Below are 24,893 nucleotides of genomic sequence, written 5' to 3'. Positions count from 1 at the left end.
TAAGATTCTCAGTAGCTTTTATGGTTTGTTTATCTAAGTACACCCGTGGTACTCTATTCACCTCTGCTGTTTGTATAAACATGTAACTCATAGTATATATCTTCTGTATTTAATATATTTAAATAGATGTGGAGACCTGTCTTTCCAATGCATTGCGGTGTGTAAGCTATTGTGACTGCACAGGTCCATCATTTTAGGCTTACAAATTCCTTATGACAGCAATTTTCTTTATCTTTCATTCTGCTGTATTATGCAGCTCCGGGTCAAAATGTATCACATTCCCTGTACGACCATATTCAAAGTGGGTTCTTCTTAATGAGATAGCCTGCTGCATTAAGAGGATACATGTAGAGCCATAGCTGGATATAGAAGCAGCTCATGAAAGATTGATAGTTTTTTTCTGTATCACCTAATGAGAATAAAAATGGCTTTGGATGCTAAATGTCTGACCTGTCCTAGGTTATGCACTAAATAGCAAAACTTAACACATTAAACTGTGTTTCTAATTATAGTGCATATGTGGCTTCTATAACAGTAACTAATATTGAAGAGCATTTACCCTAAAACAGACAGAAAATCTCTAAGTCCTTGAGTCCTCCTCATATGGCATGTTGTAAAATATTTTATTCATTTATTTCAAAGCTGAAGAAATATATGCATAACCTGGTTGACAAGCAATATGCAGGCCATTAGGATGTGTTTCTGGATACAAATACTGTATTCATAAATTTGTTACTAAAGAGGAGCAAAGCAGCTTTTGTAAGTATAGCCATACAACTCTGCCAGATCTGCTCAGTGTCCTTATGGATGGGCTGAAGTGCCTCATAATGATCACACTCACTTATGGTGTATTTACACATAGAGATTTATCTGACAGATTTTTGAAGCCAAAGCCAGGAATGGGTTTGAAAATAGGGGAAATCTCAGTCTTTCCTTTATGACCTGCTGTCTGTTTACAGTCTATTCCTAGCTTTGGCTTAAAAAATCTGTCAGATGAATCTGTCTGTGTAAACGTACCCTTAGGGTATGTGCACACTACGGAATTCTGATGGAACACTCGCAAAGGATTCCTCAGCTCTCAACCTGCTCATGGAGGCTGGTGGCCGTGCGCGTCTCTGCTGCTCCCATAGACTTCATTCTATGGTTTGACAGATTCCGCCGTTCCACCTCAAGAATGAACCTGCTCATTCTTCGGGTGGACGGCGGAATCTGTCAAACCATAAAATTATTGGAGCAGTCGAGACGCGCGTGACCACCAGCCTCTGTGAGTGGGTGCAAGCTGCAGAATCTGCACGAGTGTTCCGTCGGGATTCCATAGTGTGCACATACTCTAAAGAGCAAAAAACATAGTTTGACTATTAAGAGAGCATTAACGATTTCTGTGTGATTCGTGCCTCCTTTTGCTTCTATCAATCATTGGCTGTATATCCCCCATTACGCAGGGTGATGTCTTGTGGGTCACTCCATGTAATAGGGCATTTGAATACGTAGTGAATACGTAGTGTTTTTTTGCATTTAAATTGCAGAGGGAGCAAAGTTGAGCCAGAATATTCAATGTCTCTCACTGCAGACAGAGCAATGAAGGGAGGCTTCTGCTGCAGCCAGTTCTCTCATAGAAACAGGGTTGTGAAAACAACGTGAATTCTTTATATATTTACGAGACCTTCAAAACATTTGTATATGTTTGCATAGTATTTATTGAAATAAACTCCAGAAACACAAACAACTGGTAGTTATACTAGCCTAAAGGTAGAAAAATATGTACAATAGCTGTCACCAACCGGCCATCTCTCCCAATCTCCCCATACACACAAACTGTTGGTGCGGTCAAGTGTTCATGTGTTCTGAATAATAAGCTGCCGCCAAACATCTCTGGAATTCAAGCTGCTTGATCCTTTTCTTCTCCAAAGTGATCTGTGATGGGAGAATTTTGAGCACTTGTACACATTAGACAGCCAGCAACTTCCACAAAAATTAACAGGCTCAACCATCTATTTTTTAGGCTATGTTCACACTACGTATATGTACGGCCGTAGTGCGAGCCGCGAATATTCGCCTGTAGTTTTGAGGTTGATGCGTACGCTGGAAAGTATACGATATACGGCTGCACAGTGCACACTACGTATGAGCCTACGGCCCGAACGTAAACGGACCCGTAAAAAACTGAACAAGACCATAGTTTGCGTCCGGAACTGTACAAATTCACGGCCGTGGATTTACAGGCGGTCCCGTACGGAGTACTTAAAAAATAGCCGGCAATAATGTCGAATGCCGATGCCTCTAATAGTTAATATATTAAATTAATAAAACACATTATTTTTGTAATAAAGTCCCTTTCATTGTTCAATAATTTAATTCTAACGAATCCATCATTGTGCAATTAAATATACCGTTAAAATAAATATATATATAAATAAATGTATATTTATATATATATTTATTTTTTTACAGTATATTTAATTGCACAATGATGGATTCGTTTAAATTAAATTATTGAACAACGAAACTGATTTTATTACAATGAAAATGTGTTTTATTAATTAAATATTAATTATTACAGGAAGCTCCATTAAGCCGTTAATTGATATTGCCGGTAAAAGAGCAAACTGTAATAATCAATACTTTACTTTAATTAAAACATCAAATGTTAATTCTAATTATGTTATCACAATAGCATTATTAGAAGAAACATTTTAAATTATATGTGCGCTCAGCTGATTGGCTGATCAGCTGAGCGCACATATAAAGAGCCGATCCGCAGCACAGTGACTTCATTGTGCTGCGGATCAGTGAAGAGGACACATCGGGACATCGGATGGTGAGCATAAAGTGCTCCCCACCCCCTCCCCAGCACTGCACCCATCCCAGTAAGGAAGGGGGGGGTCACTTAACCCCTTCCCTGCTGCGATGGGTGCAGTCTGACATCAGTCTGGCCCCCAAGGAGTTAAGGGGATGCCAGACTGTAAGCAGTGATCTGTAAAGATGCTGCATACTGTAAGGTGCACAACACGGCTCACAATGATGGTGTTGTGCTCCTGTTTGTGTTTTTTGTGTGTTTCTCCCTTTTTGTTTTTCAGATATCAATATCCAGTGGATTACGTCAGATTCCATGAACGACGTCGATAACCGGCGTTTCTTTCTTTTGTTTTTTTATAAAATGGTCAATGAGGGGTTTGGTTTTTTTTTTTATTTGAATAAAAAAAAATCTCACTTGTGTATTGTCTTTATTTCTTTACTTTATAGACTTAGTAGTGGAAGCCGTCTAATAGACGGAATCCATTACTAAGTCGGGGCCTAGTGTTAGCCGGTATAAAATGGCTAACACTAACCCCCTCATTATTACCCCAGTACCCAATGCCACCAGGGGTACTGGGGAGAGCCGGGTGCCAGTGGTCCCGGAGCGTCAAAATTGGCGCTCCTGGACTGGGGCGGCAGCAGGCTGGTAAGATTTAGGCTGGGGAGGGCCTAAACCAATGGCTCTTCCCACCCTGGTGTTACCAGGCTGCTGTTGCTTGGTTTTTAACCCGGCTGGTTATGGAAATAGGGGGGACCCTATGCGTTTTTTTTTAAATAAATAACCATATTTTCATAACCAGCCGGTTATGAAAATAAAAAATAAAATCGTAAGAACAGCATGGCACTAAAGGAGTTTTAATACTGATACTGTCTTTATTGTTCCTTTTTTTTATAATCTTTTTAGTACTTCTGTATCAAATATCAGTTTAAAGGGAATCTATCAGCACCCAGGCTCTATCTGAGGTGCTGCTAACAATGTGCTATAGTTGGCAGTCCTGCTGACAGTGTGCTATAATTGGCAGTTCCCTTGTGAGCGTGTTGCCTTTTGGTAATTTGTCCATAAAATGAATTATGCACATTGTCTGTAATCTGTAATAAGAGTGAAAGAGGAGTTGAAGCTTAGCGTTTGAGCCATACCTCACCACCGCTTCCTCCTCCCTCTCTTTCATGAATAATCAATGGTGCCCAGCTTCCTGCTCGCTCAGCTGTCAAACAGTGTCTCTGATTGCAAATCAGTCCTCAGGGGTAAGTCATCTGTCTAGAGTACACCAGAAGGTCTTTCTTAGGCTCAAATCCTCTGATGGAAGTGAAATATAGGTGTTCATTTACTTTTTTCCCTGATGATTGCATAATTTTTAAAAGTGTCAAGAATTCCCAATCAAGTCCAAATTTGTTTTAAAATTAGTTTTTTTCTTTTTTAATACAATGATGCAAAAAATAAAAAATAAATATATAGTTATTTTTGTATTTTTCTCATGATTGTATTAAAAACCTAAATTAATTTGGACCTTATACCTGGTTGGGAATTCTTTGTACGGTTAGGTTATGTTGACACTATGTAAGCTACGTAAAAAAAATCCTGGCCGTTGTTGCCTATTTGCATCAATGGCCGCCATGATTACTATGTAGCTAACATAGTGCTGCTCTATATAGACTCTGGCCGGCGCCGTAAGAAACAGAAATGTCAGTTTTTTGCGGCTGCTGTTCAATGAATAGCGGCCACAGAAAACCCTGTCAGTTCACACAATGGAACACGCAGCGGACCATTGTGTGCAGCGGGGAATTCGGATGCAGGCGCGCACAGATGCGCCCCCATCCGAATTCAGCTGCAGTGAAGATCATCCGGCTGGTACTATAGGATGATCTTCTCAGACATTGGCCGTTCCGTGACCCGGACAGATCACGGAACGTCCGGTGTCTTACAGCCTTAAAAATGATACAATAATGAGAAAAATAAATGAGTAATAGACCTATATTTAATTTCCTTTTTAAAACTTCATTACAGTAGGAGATGTTAGATCCACTCCAAGGACACATTTCCAAAAGGCACCATTCTCACTAGGGAACTGCCAGATACAGCACACTGTCAGCTCCAGTGGTAGGACCCTGGTGCTGACAGATTCACTTTAAGAACTAATATTTTGCAAACAAGCATGTATAAGAGGTATTAAATATCATCTCACCTTTAGAACAAAGTATTTTGCAAGATATATACATTATACTTCTTCAGTTACAAATTTCCAAATTGTGAATGAGGTCTCAGCACTAAAGAGAATCTAGCAGCCATATGAAATCATTCCCACTACGTTTTGTGTCCCAAAACAAAATGTATGACAATGCTCCCCACTTACTATATGCCATTTAAATTAGTCTTCTCATGTAAAAGCCTTAGGGCACTCTAATGCAATATTTCTCAACCTGTGGTATGCGTTTACAAATTTAGGCTATGTTCACACATGTATTTTATTCTGTGCATATATATATATATATATATATATATATATATATATATATATATATATGTATATGAATTACACAATTTTTGTTTGAAAATATACTTTTTTAGGGAATATACCTTTTTGTCACTATTCACATTATGGATTTTTTTCATTATGCGTTTTTTTTTTTTTTTTTTATATAGTGATATATTCTACACGTTCACTATTTCACTCATCACTATATAATTAATTATTTTTTTAATTACGATATTTCAATTATAATCATGTTTCACTATTTTCACTTTTTTATATACACATATACACATACTATTTTCTTTTATGGCAACGGTTGTTTGGCAATTGTTTACAATCATGTGCACATGACATTATTGTTAGAGCTAGTGTCATCCTTAATAAACGGGCTTTCTTATGTATATAATGGTCTGGTAGTATTTCCATGTAAGTCCCAGCGTTATAGATAGTATACCCATTATTGGGCAAATAAAGTCCCGTGACCTAGCATTCCCGGGCGTGCGCACTGGGGCGGTTGCTGGCCTCAGTACCTGGTGTGCGCATGTCCGTGACGTTCTGGTTGCGGACATGCGCACCTGGGGTGAGCTGCCAGACCGGATGTGACGCGGCCTCCGCTTCCGGTCCAGTGCGCCGCAGTCCCGGAAGGTGCAGGGTTGTTAATTAGAATTGAAGCATATTTAAGGGGGGTGAGATCAGAAGTAGGCAGTTCCCCGAGGAAGCGTGCAATAGCGAAACGTACGTAGGAACGGCTTGTGTGGTGTCGGACAACATGGGTAGGTGCAATAAGCTCTAAATGTTATAATGGCCATTTGGTTTTGGCTGCCTATATGTTGAATGAAACTGAGGCAGTATTAGGGCAGTACGAGATTTTGTGCACCTTATAGATATATTCCCATATGGAAAAATTGCTGTGGGTAAAATACCTTACTGCAGACACCTGTCTTATATTTGTTTTTACTGTGGTCATACTTTTTAACTTCATTTAATATTGTAAAAGTTTTTGTATGTATTGGTACCTATCATATATAATAAAAATTCTTTGTATTTTTATGAACTAAGCCCATTGTCTTTTTCTATTGTATACAATTTTATCTTGGGTAGTTTCAAACGATAGAGTGACATCTAGTGCTGTAGGCTGGTACTACAACCCATATTTTTAAGATCATTTCTCACATCTATCACAAACCAGTGTATGTAATATGTTCACACAGCGTATATTTTTGTAAAATCATGGCCGTTGTACAACTCTACTACTCTAAGCTCGCTCTACTTCTCAGTGAGAGTTCAGCTCTCCTGCTCCTAACGCAGATTGTGTCTAGTCAGAAATCTATTATCTTCTGCTGCATGAAGTATTTCTACAGTAAAGAAGATTTAATTTACGGTAACAGGACTCAGTGATTATTGTTCTGGCACCTACACTGTCACTATTCCATCCCTGGGTCATCTCCTCTTTCTGTGGGTGGCAGTACCGATAGTCCAGATGGGTTACAGCTCCACTTCGGATTACCGTGATAAGTACCCAAGGGACCCCCTCACAGCCCTCACAGCTTAGTGGTGGAAGCTGAGTGGTAGCTCATAAAATGGCTTACAGTAAACCTTCTCTTACCCACACACCACAGTGGTAAGAACCAGGTATCATCAGGCATGGGCCTTCAAAAGCGGAGGTCTGTGCATAGGATGATAATCGGCTGGCATAAGTAGGCTTGAGAGGGATCAATATAAATGGATATTCCCACCCTGGTTTTTGTATCTGGCTAGTTTTGGAAATGAAGAGGGGGGGTTGGGGGTGCAGCCTTTTTTAAAGTTTATTTATTTAATTAAAAAAAAAGGTACATGTCAATATCCAGCCAAAAAAGGACGCCAAAGTAAGTGGGTCCATTTACTTTAAACTGTAAGGGCAATTGAGTTGCTAATTCAACACCCTAAGGTAAAGGAATTAGTGTAACTGTATAGCTCACTTAACAATAAAATTACAACTGAGGTTACTGATTGACTCTGTACCTTTAAGAGTCAATGTAAAGATACACATAAAAGCCACGTTCATATAACATAAGTTTTCATTAAACAACGGCCATTGTTACAGTTTTGCTTGGTTTGCAGTTGGCTGGTTTTTAATGACAGCGGATGATCGCATTGATCTCTATGGAATCCTGGCCAGAGTGTATACACGCTGTCTACACTCTGGCCGGGATTCCATGCGGCCGCACAAAAAACTGACATGTCAATTTTGACTGTGCAGATAATGTAAAGCAAGGCTCCAGCCGTACTTTACAATATGTGCTATAGTTAATTGGAGTGCAGGCACACCCGAATGTGCCCATATTCCAATGAAATAAAAATGATAATCACCCTGTCGGTACGGCTGGGATGAACGTCACATACAGCTGTTTTACAGCATCTGAACGAGGCTAAAAGTAACAAAAAAAAGTGTCAGTCCTCAAGGATATAATTATTAAGGATAGTTAGCTAAAATAATTAATAAAATAATGGATGCATTATTAAAAATCATTTAAAGTGTCTGTGTCACACTGAGTGTGTCACTGTCATGGGTGTCTGGTCCCTATGCTGCGCTGTTTCCTCTTCCGCAGGCCAGTGCGCACATCCCCTTCCCCTAGGCTCTGTTAAGCCTTAAAGGGAGAGTGCCCTGATAATTGGTTCTGCCTCCCCCTGCCACATAATGAAGCCTGCTGCTTCCTGTCCCGTTTTGTTGGATCTTTAGTACTTTTTGCCTACTGAGAAATCATTCATTGCAGTTGGTTTCCATTACAGTGTACCAGTCCTCTTGCTCTCATCCGCTGACTCCGCTATTGCCTGCCGCCTGCCCTGACTTGTCTATCCCCGACCACGCATCATCCTACGTTCGTTCCTGTACTTCATTTCACCTGCCACCTTCGCCAGGGTTAATGACCTGGGGGTCACCTGCCACAGCAAGTCCATCCTGTCTCTATGACATGTCAAAAGTTGTTTGAAATTATAGGGACATTTCAAGTTTTATAGCTCAAAAGTATAAAGTAATTTCTTCAGGGCCCTTTCTGTTAGTTCTATATACTCTCTGAGAAATTCCTATGCATTACATGTGTTCCAAATTATAATGCAAAGTGCTTGGGAGTGATAAGGTAAGAATTTTTTTGTTTGTCAGTTAAACTCATTGATGGTGATGTGTGTCAGGGCTTTTTATATCACTGAAAGCAACTGCAGACACCTGTGCTAATTAGTTTGGCAGGCGTGTCCAATTAAAGGCAAGACTACTGGCCCACTGGCCCACGTTATTAGGCAGCCTACATTTGAGCCAAAATGGCAAAGAAAAAGAATCTGTCGGTTGCTGAGAAGCAACAAATTGTGGAGAGTTAAGGTCAAGGCATGACTACAATCAACATTGTCAAGACACTTCATCGTGATCATCGCACAATCAAGAAGTATGTAGCTGATTCACGGCACACACTGATAAGGGAAAATTGAAGACTCTTTCCAACAGGCAACTACATCAGTTTAAAAGAGCAGCTGCAAAAATGCCTTGTTATAGCAGCAGACAAGTTTTTGAAGCTGCTGGTGCCTCCAGTGTCCCCCGAACAACAAGATGCAGTTTCCTTTAGAGGCTTGCAGCTGTGCGTAAGCCATCCTGTTGACCTCCTCTATTCATTGCACACAAGCAGAAACAGCTCCAGTGGGTCAAACAATTCATGGAGACTGACTTCAAAACTGTTTTGTTCACCGATGAGTGCCGTGCAACGCTGGATGGTCCAGATGGAGTGGAGGATGGCTGGTTGATGGACACCCCATGCAAACCAGGGCTATGGCGCCAACAAGTAGGAGGTGGAGTAATATTTTGGGCTGGAATCATGGGTAGAGAGATTGTCGGCCCCTTTAGGATCCCTGAAAGGGTAAAGATGAACTACATAATGTATGTGGAGTTTCTCAAAAAGCACTATCTGCCATGGTTCAAGAAGAAGAACCGTGCATTCAGCAGCAAGATCATTTTCATGCCTGATAATGCACCGTCTCATGCTGCAAATAACACATCTGCATCTCTAGCTGCTATGGGCATGAAAGGGGACAAATTTTGGTGTGGCCCCCATGCTCCCCTGACCTCAACCCCATTGAGAACCTCTGGACCATCATCAAAAGGAGTGTCTATGATGAAGGAAGGCAGTTTACATCTAAGAAACAGCTCTGGGAGGAGATTCTGTCCTCATGCAAAACAATTAAGGCAGAAAACATCCACAAATTCAATGAACAAGAGATTTCAGAAGCTCCTTTCGAACAAGTGGTCCTATGTGCAAATGTAACATCACCTAGAATAAACTTTTGACTTGAAAACTGTTTGATTTCAGTTTGTAATAATCTGCTAATGCTTATTATGCCACAAATAACCATTTTTTTGTTCTTAATAAAAATGAAAAGGTTAAAAACTGCTGTGCATAATAATTTAGAACATGCATTTTGAGTGCATTTTGAGTTTTTATTTATTTTAAAAAAATTTTTTTTATCTTAGGCAGTTTCTTCAAAAACCTTTCAATTATACTCGAATAGTTGATGACTGGAAAATTACAATGACTGCCATTTATATAGGTAATTTTGGAAAATATGAGAACATATTATCTGCATAATAATTTGGAACCCAGTGTATAATAGTTCCAGGATAAAAATCCAAATATATGCTGCACATCCATTGGGTGTGATCTGTGTCTCTGCACGTGGAACATGCAGGAAAGCAACCGTAAAGATACACTTCAATGACCCAAACATGGACGGCTAGTAACTTGATTCAGGTCATCTCCTGCTCCTGTATGCTTGTTTTGCTGTACACAATAGCACTTTAGACAACAGACCACAATGAGTCTCATAAATGTGTGAATGTAAGTGACCAATACATAGTTATTAGTTTACTATTTCTGGGCTATTAAAGTCAATGAGCCTGCTGCTGTGGACCATGATATATGCTGGTTTCGCTTTTTGATGAGATGCCAATGTATACATAGGACTTATACATAAAATACAAAACTACAGATGTAAAGCATACAGTACTGTATATGGGGGAGGGGTTATATTAGGTCATGTATCGTGCAGTGTATGTATACAGTGGGCTAAGACAGCAGTGTCTTACTATGGTTACACGCTCATGAACTCCTATGTCATTAACCCTTCCTGATAGTGCCACCAAGCATCTGGATCCCCCTAACCCATTAGACTGATGACATGGGCAAGTTGTTGCTTGTTCACCTAGAAAATTTACAAATTTAATTTGGAGAAAAACAATTTACTTTGGCTGCTGTGATTTTGGCCCCAGCTGCGCCAGAATTGTGACACATATTATTTACATACCTCCCAAGTATCCCTCTTTTAGAGGGACAGTCCCTACTTTGGACCCACGTTCCTCTTTCCCTCTTTGTTCCTTTTTTTTTTACCTAGGAATTAGACTTTTTATGTTGCTGTAGAAAATGACTGGTTTCTTACTGTATAATAGACCCAAAATTGCATATTATTCTATCATGTGGTGAATGATGGATCCTAAAAATTGTTATATTCACATGAATCAAGTGACATTATAGCCCTTGTCACAAATGCAGCTCATATGGCCACATACACTCATCTGTAGGTGTTAAAAAACTGTTTTGGTGCCATAATCTTTGCCACATATAATGATTAAGCCACTGAGCTTCCATGTGACCCACTTGCCAATGGGTCCCTGCGGTTACCGAAACATTTATAGTCCTGTCCGTTGTTGCAGGTCTTCAATTTCAGACTAGGTTATTGATGTATGAATGGGACCTAAGGATGCATCCACACATACAGGATCTGCTTCAGATTTGCAGACATAAATGTAACTAAATGCACTAATCTGCAGCAGATCCTATATGTGTGGATGCTTCCTTGAATTTAAAAGTATTGAAATGTCTGTAAAAAATTTCCTAGAGTGAACCACAAGTGCCCCTCTTTGGCCTACCAAAATGTTGGGAGGTATGCAATTGTGACATATTTATAATGCATAGAGCACCAAAAGAAATGGTAAAATGTAACTTATCATAAAACAATCTAAAGACATGCCTACTTTATAATAGAAGCACCTAAAGAAGCACCATATCTGTCAAACAATATAAACCATTTTAGCATTGTGTGCATTTGTAGACTGTCCAAGACATTATTAATAAATCCAGCCAATATTCTCAATGAGAAGAAGAAGAAGAAGAAGAAGAAGAAGAAGAAGAAGAAGAAGAAGAAGAAGAAGAAGAAGAAATTTACTTAGGTCATTGCACCAATTTTGTTACACATTTTGTGAAACATATTTCTGCATTTATTTGTCAGTAGTTACTCAAGATTTTCAACATGTTGCTGGTGCCCCCCCCCCACAAAAAAAGGGGTATGAACCACTCATTTACAACAATGACCCAAATGTACAGTATAATATCATGCAAACAATGATTACCACCATTCCCATTCCCAGTAATGTTTATTTTTTCCTAGTAAACAGTTATTCTGTAAAGAGTTATTCCCCTTTTCACAATAGCATGATTACCTAAGGTCCCTGGATCAATTTCTTTCACTTTCTTCTCTGTATCTGGCTGTATTGATGTGATGAATCTCCAAGTCATCCATACAAATTAATATTCCCTGTTAATATTTAATTTCATGACTATAAATATTCATATAGTTAATTTAAATAGACAATTTATATTGTTTTGTGGGTACCAGGAAATCCCAGGAATCTAGTACTTTCAATAGACCATACAGATAATAATTTGTGATTATAAATAGTCAAGGGCGTATATACATAAATAGATAGATATTAATAATATAGACTAGTTTTTAATATTTTCATAAAATTAAATGCATAGCTTAATATACAGAGTATATACAGAGCTATTACATGACTCGGCTATCTTGGAACAAGGGCTGCACAGACATATATAGAAAATGAAAAAAATAAAGTTTATTACTTACCTCTCCATGTTCCCCAGTGAGCTTCTAGCTTTTCACTGCTGTCAGGAGCCGCCACTGAAGCTTCTACACCTATCTCTGTAGTGACAGGAAGCTCAGCCAATCACTGATCGAGATGAGACAGCGATGTGGCCAGCAATTGCCTGAGCAGCCTTTCACTTCAGACACCAGCTCAGAGACCTGAAGATCCAGCAACAGCTGTGGTGAGCGGACAGAAGTTAAAAGAAAACTGGAGAATGTGGACAGGTATGTATGAAGTTTATTATTTTTACACATTCTTTAGCTGTCAGCCACGCATCGTTATTACACATAGCGATGCCCAATGGACGGTTGATTATTTTTTAACATGTTAAAAGAGAACGGTTAGCCAACGATCATTTCTTCAGCTGATCTTTGTCTTTATTACACAGAGCAATAATCTGCCAAATTGACCTGATTAAGCGGATTATCACTCCATGCAATAGGGCTCTAAGTTTTAAGACAAAACAATTCAATTACTATTACTATTACTATACAATTTATAAACATAAATATATAGTAAACACTGCACAAGGTCGATTGGTAATACAAATAAATGAGGCAGCATACCACAATGAGATAATGATTATCTAGACCTTTAGGATCCTTTTACACAGAGAGATTTAACTGACAGATTTTTGAAGCCAAAGCCAGGATGTAATGACAGTTTTTATGAAAGGATCGCAGATAACATTGATCAATGCTATGCTATGGCATAGCATTGACCAGTATTACCAATCTGATAACAAAAAGAACCCATTAGAACCAAATACAAAACGTATGGAGGAAAAAAAAGTTTTCTCACCGATTCGTTGTCATCAGTGGTCCGACAGGAACACCTACGCTCTGTAAAGATCCCAAAAAATCCCAACAACCGCTGGTCATCGACGTAGTCCATCGAATCCGCTGTAATCCACAGGATATCGATATCTGAAAAACAAAAAGGGAGAAACATAGACAAAAACACACAAACAGGAGCACAACACCCATCATTGTGAGCGGTGTTGTGCACCTTACAGTATGCAGCATCTTTACAGATCGCTGCTTACAGAGTGGCACTCAAGGGGTTAAGAGAGGATGCATTGCATACTGAACAATCTGGCCTCCAGGGGGTTAAGTAAGGGTCCCCACTTAACCCCTTGGGGGCCAGCCTGATGTCAGACTGCACCCATACCAGCAAGGAAGAGGTTAAGTTACCCCCCTTCCTTGCTGGGGTGGGTGTAGTGTGTGTGGGGGGCTTTCTTCTCACCCTCCGATGTCTTCTATCTTCTTTCTTCTATCTTCTCTCTTCTATCTTCTCTCTTCTCCGGTCCTCGGCACCCTGAGCTTAGTGTGACGGGACCGGCTCTTTATATATGAGCTCAGCCAATCAGCTGAGTGGACATATAAATCTAAATGTTTCTTCTAATCTTGCTATTGTGATAAAAAAAAATAGCATCATTAGAAGAAACATTTGCTGTTTTAATTAAAGTAAAGTATTAATTAGTATATTGAACTTTATTATCGGCAATTGGCCGCCTTTTCTATATTTTTTACGTTGTGTGAACATAGCCTATATAAAATGTGCAGCATCTAAACTTGTGGATGGTGTGGAGAACTGCACACAGAGATTTTTTTTCAGGTTTTTTCTTTTGCTTTTTTTTATATATATGTAAAGAATGTTATTTTTCTTCTTGCAGCGTATATTACCTTTTAACAGATTTTTTAAAGCTTATTGTGATTTTTAAGGCTAAGGCTAATCTCTCCTATTTTAATGCATTTTTTTGTCATTTAATGCCTATTTACCATCAGGTGGTTTTTAATTATTTATAGTTGTTACTTGTAGGAATACATTTTGCAGTATAGTTACTCAGTATAGATCTTACACATATCATCTGTGTCATTATTTGCCAACACTAACTTTTATTGCCTTGGATTATTTGCAGGTGCTTCCTATGTCCTGAGCCTGCAGAAATCAGCCTACTCAACATGTCTTTGCATTCTGCTCTTTATGCAGAAAGTAACAATATTGTGGTTACTGTTACAAGTGCTTTCACAGTTACATACCCAACAAACTGTATAATGTTAGAAATGACCAAATCCGACAGTGCATAACCGTATGCTGCATCATCTACTGTACATACTGGCCTATAAAATTATTTGTAATAAGTTGTTAAATTTTCTCCACTTTGCAGATAAAGTTGAACCATGGCCCAATCAATATGGCCAATCCTATTAGCATCACTGTATTTGCCTTTTTAATACACTATGTATATTGAGCGCCAGTCATTCTCTTGACTTCAATGAATTCCATTGACTTCAATTATAATGTGGCAAATAACAAGTGGATGCCTTTTTTTTTTTTTACACAGTAGTTGCATGGCTTTAGTGTTTTATTCATGTACTTGGCCTTTAAATATCTTTCCTAAATAGTGATCTGTTTTTTGTTTAATGATTTTTTGTATTTACTAATATTTAAGGCAGGCAAAACCCCCACAAGTAATTCTGTGAATACACAATTATATGTTCTGGTGCATTTGTAGATGTAAATATACAAAGAATCTGTACCTACATAGGTAGAAAACAAAAATCAATGATTAGTGACTTGAAATGCACTGTACTTTATCAGAGAACATAGCAGGATTTTAGAACCTATGAAAACAAGTGTCAAAAAGGTAAATAAAGGCAAAATAAACAGATCAATAATGTAACCATATACGACTGTACTAGACTCACAAGGGACAGGCCTGTATAACAAATATCTTGTATGCCTGGGGTAATATCCCTCTAAATCATAGTAGTGAAAAGGTTGAAACAATTACACTTGCAGCAAACATGGACATAGTGACATTTATGTTGAACGTGTCATTGTGACCAATGTTGTTATTGTTTGATAAATATAATTCTGTTCTACAACCAGCCTTATAACACAACATTTATTGATAACAGTGAAACGATATATAGTAGGCGATTTTGGTGATGATGATAATAATAAAATGAGCTTAAAAATGAATGCTCCTACAATAAACCAATCAGCAGCAGGAAAAGGGCTGAACTACATAGTCCTGCCACGGCTTCAAGTTCATGCTGGTATCTTTTAGTGTTCAGTGCCTCGTGATACTGCACAGCTCACTTAGGGACCAATCTGCAGAAAAAAGTACTGAAAGAAGTAAGCTGCAGCTGCACAGGGTTAATGGGTTACCTCCTGTTTAGTAACATGGTCAGGCAATAACACTTTGGAATACTAAATATTCCAAATTTATCAGCAATCAAAAAAAAATTTGAATGGTTTTCTGCAATATATATATATATATATATATATATATATATATATATATACGGTGATGAGCTGGGGATGGGAGGTGTTGTATAGGGGAGTTCATTCCATTAAAAAAATAAAACCTAAAAAAGAATTATATATACACTACCGTTCAAAAGTTTAGGGTCACCCAAACAATTTTGTGTTTTCCATGAGAAGTCACACTTCTTCACCACCATACGTTGTGAAATAAATAGAGAATAGAGTCAAGACATTGACAAGGTTAGAAATAATGATTTGTATTTGAAATAACATTGTTTTTACATCACACTTTGCTTTCGTCAAAGAATCCTCCTTTTGCAGCAATTCCAGCATTGTTCACCTTTGGCATTCTAGCTATTAATCTGTTGAGGTAAGCTGAAGAAATTGCACCCCACGCTTCTAGAAGCAGCTCCCACAAGTTGGATTGGTTGGATGGGCACTTCTGGCGTACCATATGGTCAAGCTGCTCCCACAACAGCTCAATGGGGTTCAGATCTGGTGACTGCGCTGGCCACTCCATTGCCGATAGAATACGCGCTGTCCACTGGGTATGGCATGGCATTGCAAAATTGAGTGATAGCCTTCCTTATTCAGAATCCCTTTTACCCTGTACAAATTTCCCACCTTACCAGCACCAAAGCAACCCCAGACCATCACATTACCTCCACCATGCTTAACAGATGGCATCAGGCATTCTTCCAGCATCTTTTCATTTGTTCTGCGTCTCACAAACGTTCTTCTTTGTGATCCAAACACCTCAAACTTGGATTCATCCGTCCACAACACTTTTTTCCAGTCTTCCTCTGTCCAATGTCTGTGTTCTTTTGCCCATCTTAATCTTTTTCTTTTATTGGCCAGTCTCAGATTTATCTTTTTCTTTGCCACTCTGCCCTGAAGCCCAAAATCCCGCAGCCGCCTCTTCACTGTAGATGTTGACACTGGTGTTTTGCGGGTACTGTTTCATGAAGATGCCAGTTGGGGACCTGTGAGGCGTCTGTTTCTCAAACTAGAGACTCTAATGTGCTTATCTTCTTGCTTAGGGCCATGTTCACATTACGTATATGTCCGGCCGTAGTGCGAACCGCGAATATACGCCCCTAGTTTTGAGGTTGATGCATACGCTTGAAAGTATACGATATACGGCCGCACAATGCACACTACGTATGAGCCTACGGCTGGATTATATACGGTGCCGTGAAAAATGAACAAGACCATTGTTTGCGTCCGGAACTGTTCCAACTCACGGCCGTGGATTTCAATGCGGCCCCGTACGGAATACTTTTTTCAGCCAAATCAAACTCGATTTTTATATTAAAAGGTTCTGTGTGGTTTACTGGGTTGGGCAAAGATTTCCAAGTAAATGACCTGCTTCAGACCGCTTCGAAACAAGCTAGGAAGCATAACTATACAACGGGCATATGTTCGCGGTTTGCCCGCATGTTCGCAATCCAGCCGCATGTCTATTTTTCCCATAGTTGTAGTTTCAGCTGCACATGTCCCGCCGCGTACGAACTACGGCCGGACATATACGTAGTGTGAACATGGCCTAGTTGTGCAACGCGGCCTCCCACTTTTTCTACTCTGCTTAGAGCCTGTTTTTGCTTTCCTCTGAATGGAGTAGTACACACCGTTGTAGGAAATCTTCAATTTCTTAGCAATGGAATAGCCTTAATTTCTAAGAACAAGAATAGACTGTCGAGTTTCAGATGAAAGTTCTCTTTTTCTGGCCATTTTGAGCATTTAATTGACCCCACAAATGTGATGCTCCAGAAACACAATCTGCTCAAAGGAAGGTCAGTTTTGTAGCTTCTGTAACAAGCTAGACTGTTTTCAGATGTGTGAACATGATTGCACAAGGGTTTTCTAATCATCTATTAGCCTTCTGAGCCAATGAGCAAACACATTGTACCATGAGAACAATGGAGTGATAGTTGCTGGAAATGGGCCTCTATACACCTATGTAGATATTGCACCAAAAAACAGACATTTGCAGCTAGAATAGTCATTTACCACATTAGCAATGTATAGAGTGTATTTCTTTAAAGTTAGGACTAGTTTAAAGTTATCTTAATTGAAAAGTACAGTGCTTTTTCTTAAGAAATAAGGACAATTCAATGTGACCCCAAACTTTTGAACGATAGTGTATATATAAATATATATATTTCCGGGCAGACTCTTGGAGATATAAAGAAGCTGAGATTTGCATTTTTTACAGCATCTTTTTTTTATAATATCTACTATAAGCCAAATGATGAATCAGAAAATTAGATAATTTCATTTTTGTATTTTGTAAAAGTAAAGTGGAGCTGCACCTGGCAGATGTCTAAAAGCTTTCTGGGAGTTATATATTAGTGTCATATAATTGTAAGCTAGCAGGAGCAGACTTTCTTGCCATGGTTGAATGACTTGGCAGTGATGCCTGGATGATCCTATATGGAAACTTAGGAAGATATACTGGAAGAAAAACAATTTAAAAGACAACATTGTTTTTACATACTTTAAGGCTGGGTTCACACTATGTATATTTGAGGCTGTATTTGTGAGGCTGTATAGCAACCAAAACCAGGAGTGGATTGAAAACACAGAAAGGCTATGTTCACATAATGTTGTAATTGAGTGGATGGCCGTCATTTAATGGCAAATATTTGCTGTTATTTTAAAACAACGGCTGTTATATTGAAATAATGGAAGTTATTTACCGTTATATTACGGCCATCCACTCAATTTCAACATTATGTGAACAGAGCCTTTCTGTGTTTTCAATCCACTCCTGGTTTTGGTTGCTATGAGGACCTGACTTGAGGACCAAATACTGCCTGAAATATACTGTGTGTGAACCCAGTAATATAATAAACATTGACTTGCATATATAAAGAACCAACAGACTTACCCATTCAACTATTTGTATTTTGTGTGTGATTAAAAACTTTGTTTACTAGTAATTAGAGCTGAGCAAACCGGGTTCGGGTTCGAGTCGATCCGAACCGCAACGTTCGGCATTTGATTAGCGGTGGCTGCTGAATTTGGATAAAGCTCTAAGGTTGTCTGGAAAACATGGATACAGCCAATGACTATATCCATGATTTCCACATAGCCTTAGGGCTTTATCCAAGTTCAGCAGCCACCGCTAATCAAATGCGGAAAGTTTGGGTTCGGATCGACTCGAGCATACTCGAGGTTCACTTATCTCTACTAGTGATATGAAGCCAACTAGAGATGAGCGAACTTTTCAAAAGTTCGGTTCGGCCGGACTTTCGGATTTTTTGGGAAAGTTCGGTCCGACCAAATTTCGTATTTCTTCAGATTTCATAGTTTAAAGCATCTATATGATACGGGGGAAGTGTATATGGTTGAATTTAGGGCTCTATATGTCAGTAACATCATTATCTTTTTGATATCTCAAAGTCAATTTTTTTTTTTTTAGACTTCAATATTCACTATTACATGGTCTATGCAGGAAACTCACCATTACAGGGTCTATGCAGGAAATTCACCATTACAGGGTCTATGCAGGAAAAAGGTCCCAAATGCAGTGAAGGAGCAGCAGTAGTCATTGGAGGCCAGTGGAGGTCCAGCAATAGTCATTTGAGGCCAGTACAGGAGCAGCAGTAGTCAACATTTACACACTGCATGGTGTGGTCATGTGACCGCTCCTTTTAAAGCAATACCCACGTTACACAGGGGGTGGGCTAGTTCAAGATCCCTGCTGATTGGATGTGTTCCGGGCATCATGGGAAAGCGCTTTTCCCGCCCGGAACACTTTCTGCTTTCTAGAATGGTGGCTGCCATTTTAGAAAGCAAGAAAAATGGAGCGAATTTCCAAAAATCTTAATCCGATCGGACTCGGATTTTTGGGAAAATCCGAACCAGATCCCATACCGGGTGAACCGGTTCACTCATCTCTAAAGCCAACATATTCCATAAAGTCAATCTTTAACTACAAAATGCCAAAAATGCTATTCTTAGAGATATCCCCAGAGTATAAATCCGTTTAAAAAGAGAGAGAATTTATATACAAAAAAGAAGTATGATGCCTGGAGAGGTTTAACTCCCTCTTAACCCTTTAAGGACATGGCCCATTTTCGTTTTTACGTTTTCGTTTTTTCCTCCTTGTGTTTAAAAGGTCATAGCACTTGCATTTTTCCACCTAGAAACCCACATGACCCCTTATTTTTTGCTTCACTAATTGTACTTTGCAATTACAGGCAGAATTTTTGCATAAAGTACACTGCGAAACCAGAAAAAAATTCAAAGTGTGGTGAAATTGAAAAAAAAAACCGCATTTCTTTTATTTGGGGGAAATGTGTTTTTACGCCATTCGCCCTGTGGTAAAACTGACTTGTTATGCATGTTCCTCAAGTCGTTACGATTAAAACGATATATAACATGTATAACTTATATTGTATCTGATGGCCTGTAAAAAATTCAAACCGTTGTTAACCAATATACGTGCCTTAAAATCGCTCCATTCCCAGGCTTATAGCGCTTTTATCCTTTGGTCTATGGGGCTGTGCGAGGTGTCATTTTTTGCGCCATGATGTGATCTTTCTATCGGTACCTTGATTGCGCATATACGACTTTTTGATCGCTTTTTATTACATTTTTTCTGGATTTGATGCGACCAAAAATGCGCAATTTTGCACTTTGGGATTTTTTTGCGCTGACGCCGTTTACCGTACGAGATCAGGAATGTGATTAATTAATAGTTCGGGCGATTACGCACGCGGCAATACCAAACATGTTTATTTATTTATTTATTTGTTTACTTTTATTTAAAACCTGGGGAAAGGGGGGTGATTCAGACTTTTATTAGGGGAGGGGGATTTTTACTATTAACAACACGTTTTTGTTTTTTTTTACACATATACTAGAAGCCCCCCTAGGGGACTTCTAGTATATACACTTTGATCTCTCATAGAGATCTCTGCAGCATAGATATGCTGCAGAGATCCATGAGATCGGCACTCGTTTGCTTTCGGCTGCTGCAGCCGGAAACAAACGAGTGCCGAGCCGAGGACGGCGCCATCTTGGACGCGTCCCCGGCCGGCATCAGTAACGGAGATCGCTCCTCCGGGACAAGGTCCCGGAGGAGCGATCTCCCCCACTAGACACCAGGGAAACGTTGCCTCCGGTAATCGGAGGCAGCTGTCAACTTTGACAGCTGCCTCCGATTAGCTAATTAGCGGGCACGGCGATCGGACCGTGCCCGCTAATAGCGGCGGTCCCGGGCTACACGCGGCACCCGGGATCGCGGCACTTCAAAGCGGGGCCGCCGCGCGGCCCCGCTTTGAAGTGCTAATGAGGACATAGGACGTACCGGTACGTCCTATGTCCTTAAGAGGTTAAGCTATGAATATGATGAGATCAGATAGAAGAAGAATGTGACAGAAAAGACAACATAAAAAAGATTTTCTGTCCCCAACCAAGAGATACAGGTAACCCTTAGAATATTAGCAGAAGACTCACTTTGACTAAAATATAGGCATGAACTGTGAGGCAGACCCTGAACCTTTAATAATGTGTTTGCAACCTGTGAGACAGACCCTGTACTTGTGCATTCAACCTGTGGGACAGACCTGGCACCTCTAATACTGTGACTGAAGCTTGTGAGACAGACTGCCCTCCTCTTATAATTAAATTGCAGCCTGTGGAAAAGAGCCTTTTCAGGTTATATTGTTATACATGTTTTTTTAACTAATATTTTTTTTATTTTTTTTTACACAATTCATTAAAAACTCATAGGTAAACAACAATAAGGTATAAAATACAAGTTGTAGCAAATAATTCATTAGTATATACATATGTGCAAATTATCCGTACGATGCTCCCCTTCCCGGCGCCACATACTTACTTCAAATTTTCTGTTTATAGACAATAACTAGATACTCTACTCCTCAACTATTCTCCAAGTGCCAGAGACACCCAGAAGGTGTGTATCTATTATCCAGTCAAATCCTCAAGTATCCTACCCGATTTTATGCCCCACATACTTTTGCAGCTTTCATACCTGGGAATCGATTCAAGAGCATAACACAACCCTTCCAGGTCAATATCTTCTCCGTTCGACACCACCATTTTGCAAACACTCCCATGGCATGATCCAGATACATTAAGTAGATCATTGCTATCTACCCGTGTCGCCTTGGAGTAAGTACCTCCACATTAGTCAAGATCCTCGTCATCCAGAGGCACAGATACTTTCTTTACAGGGAAATCACGTTTATTATATATGTATTCACCTCCTTATTCTTTAATCTTAACTCATATTTTCCTTCCCCCCACCTCCTCTTTTTTCTCTTTTTACTTTTTTCCATATTCCTTAGTCTACTTTTACTTTTAAGGAAGGGTTGGCATATCAACACTACCCCTCATAGAAGCACTCAGGGTGCAATATCCAGAGTGGCGATGCCGAACACCCAGGTCAGACCAGGAAAAAAATTTTACTCCACCCTATCTTATATGAAGGGGTGCATCAGATGGTCACATCAGATCATTTAATTATTTCATTATGCTGCCATATTACTTTTATATGCATTTATAGATTCTATTTCATTATCACTTGTAACACCTATCCCCCATCCCGTTCTCTGCCCACACACAAAAAACAGGCGAAACCTCTCTTCCTGTTTGTGTAGGGCAGATGATTTGAAGGAAAATGACTAGAATTTGTGTGGCCATAAAGGTGGCTTTCTTCAAGGCTGCACTGTGTCACCAGAGTATTTCCTCCACTCCTTGTTCACAATATACACTCTGTGCAGAATTATTAGGCAAATATTATTTTGATCAAATTATCCTTTTAATACATGTTCTCCTACTCCAAGCTGTACAGGCTTGAAAGTAGGGATGTTCCGAACCCTCCGAGGTTCAGGTTCGTATGAACCCGAACGCTCGGCATCAGATTCCCGCTGTCTGCCCGCTCCGTGGAGTGGGTGGATACAGCGGGAGGACCACCTGGAGAACTGGGATACAGCCTATGGGTATGGCTGTATCCTAGTTTTCCAGGCGGTCCTCCCGCTGGATCCGCCTGCTGCACGGAGTGGGCAGAAAGCGGGAATCATTACCGAGAGTTTGGGTTCGTACGAACTCGAACCGAACTCGGTTTGGACCATCCCAACTTGAAAGCAAACTACCAGTTAAGTAAATCAGGTGATGAGCATTTCTGTAATGAGAAGGGGTGGGGTTTAATGATATCAACACCCTATATAAGGTGTGCTTAAATATTAGGCAACTTCCTTTCCTTTGGCAAAATGGGTCAGAAGAGAGATTTGACTCAACAGCGCGGCTGGCCAGTAAAGGTCTAAAAGAAGAAAAAATAATGACATGGCCCCCTTGTTCACCAGATCTGAACCCCATAGTGAACCTGTGTGAGAAAATGAGAGATGTACAGGGAGGGAAAACAGTCCACCTCTTTGAACTGTGTCTGGGAGACTCTGGTGGTTGCTGCATGCAATGCTGATCGTAAACAGATCAAGCAACTGACAGAATCTATGGATGGAAGGCCTTTGAGTGTCATCGTAAAGAAAGGTGGCTATATTGGTCACTGATTTGTTTTTGGTTTTGTCTTTGAATGTCATAAATGTTTATTTCTAAATTATCTGTTGTTATATTGGTTTACCTGGTGAAAATAAACAAGTGAGATGGGGATATATTTGGTTTTTGCCTAATAATTCTGCACAGTAATAGTCACCTGCACAAACGAATATCCTCCTAAGATAGCCAAATCTAAAAAAAAAAAAAAAAACAACAACAACCCACATCTCTCTCTCTCCCTCGGAAAGAAGGGATTGGTTAAAGTGATCAAAACTTATATATATTCCTACTGCCGATGCCCTGTGCTGTAGGGACGCACTGTATCTAAAGGTTTTGGCTATGAAGGGGTTTTAATGTGCACGGGACCGCTCCAGTGTGATAGGTCCTGCACGCAGCAGTGTCCCAGGAGCTGGAGGTGCAGATGCCTGTCATTAACCCCTTAAATGCCATGATCCATAGTGATCCCAGTGTTTAAGGAAGTCAGTGACAGCATAAGCACCCGTCACTGATTGATGGTCAGGGAGATCCCAAGCTTTGATACCCTCAGCTTGGAACCTGCCCACCCATAAGGTAAGTGGGGAATAAAGCAGGCATATGCCAGGGAGAAGGGGCAAAACTGCGCCCTTTCCCTAGCATACGCCAGGGGTGCAGCGTTAATAAATGCCCCCCACAATGTAATAAATATATATATATATATATATATATATATATATATATATATATATATAGGAGCTGAGTACTAAAATTATAGGAAAGTTTTAATATGAGCTATATGTTGGGTGGATTGGAGCTATGTAAACTTTATTATGCAAAAACTAAATAAAAGAAATGCAAAAGCGTGGAATGAAAACTAATATGATTTGATTCAATTGATTTAACTTTCCATGAAATGTTTGATGAATCCCATCACTTTTATGATAACACTTTTAGCTTTTAATAATTGAGTTTCTTCTTCATCTTTTTTTTTCTTATTATTTTATTTTAGTTTTGACAAGGGTGTTTCTGAAGTGCACCCCACATCAATAAATGCATTTTTGTGGAACAGTGTATACCAGTGCTGTTTCTAAATGTACCTCTGTGGAGTGCCACATTGATTCATCTACAACACGCTATCTTGCATGCATCTTTCTCATGTTTGTAAGCAGTTTAATATTGTGCAATGATCTATATGTTTTTGGAGGTCTGTCATCAAAGTTAAACAGCCCGAAGAGTAAACACATATTTTGGTCTAGACTAGAGATGAGCGAACCAGGTTCGGGTTCGAGTCCATCCAAACCCGATCGTTCGGCATTTGATTAGCGGTGGCTGCTGAACTCGGATAAAGCTCTAAGGTTGTCTGGAAAACATGGATACAGCCAATGACTATATCCATGTTTTCCACATAGCCTTAGGGCTTTATCCAAGTTCAGCAGCCACCGCTTTAAATGGCGATCATTCGGGTTCGGATGGACTTGAACCCGAACCCGGTTTGCTTATCTCTAGTCTAGACATATTCCCATGTAGTCACAATTCCTAAGAATTGATCACTTACATTTCATGTAGATCTGTTAAGATCTATCTATCTATCTATCTATCTATCTATCTATCTATCTATCTATCTATCTATCTATCAGTAATGAATTCAGCTATATACACATTCCACATTGAGATGCCAGATAGATAATATATGATTAATTGATTGATTTTTTGAATGGTTAAATTGTTACACTTTATGCGTTTGTTTGTTTTTTGTACAGGATTTTTTATTAAACATATTTTATAAGATGACTATGAATTATCACTTTTTCTGTTTGTGTATAAATTAAATAGATTTTCCATCCCTTTTTTGGATGAATTGACATTGTATTTACCTGCAAGTTTGG

Source organism: Dendropsophus ebraccatus, chromosome 9 (genome assembly GCF_027789765.1).
Source record: "Dendropsophus ebraccatus isolate aDenEbr1 chromosome 9, aDenEbr1.pat, whole genome shotgun sequence".
Taxonomy (NCBI): domain Eukaryota; kingdom Metazoa; phylum Chordata; class Amphibia; order Anura; family Hylidae; genus Dendropsophus; species Dendropsophus ebraccatus.
Note: the sequence above shows the minus strand (reverse complement) of the source record.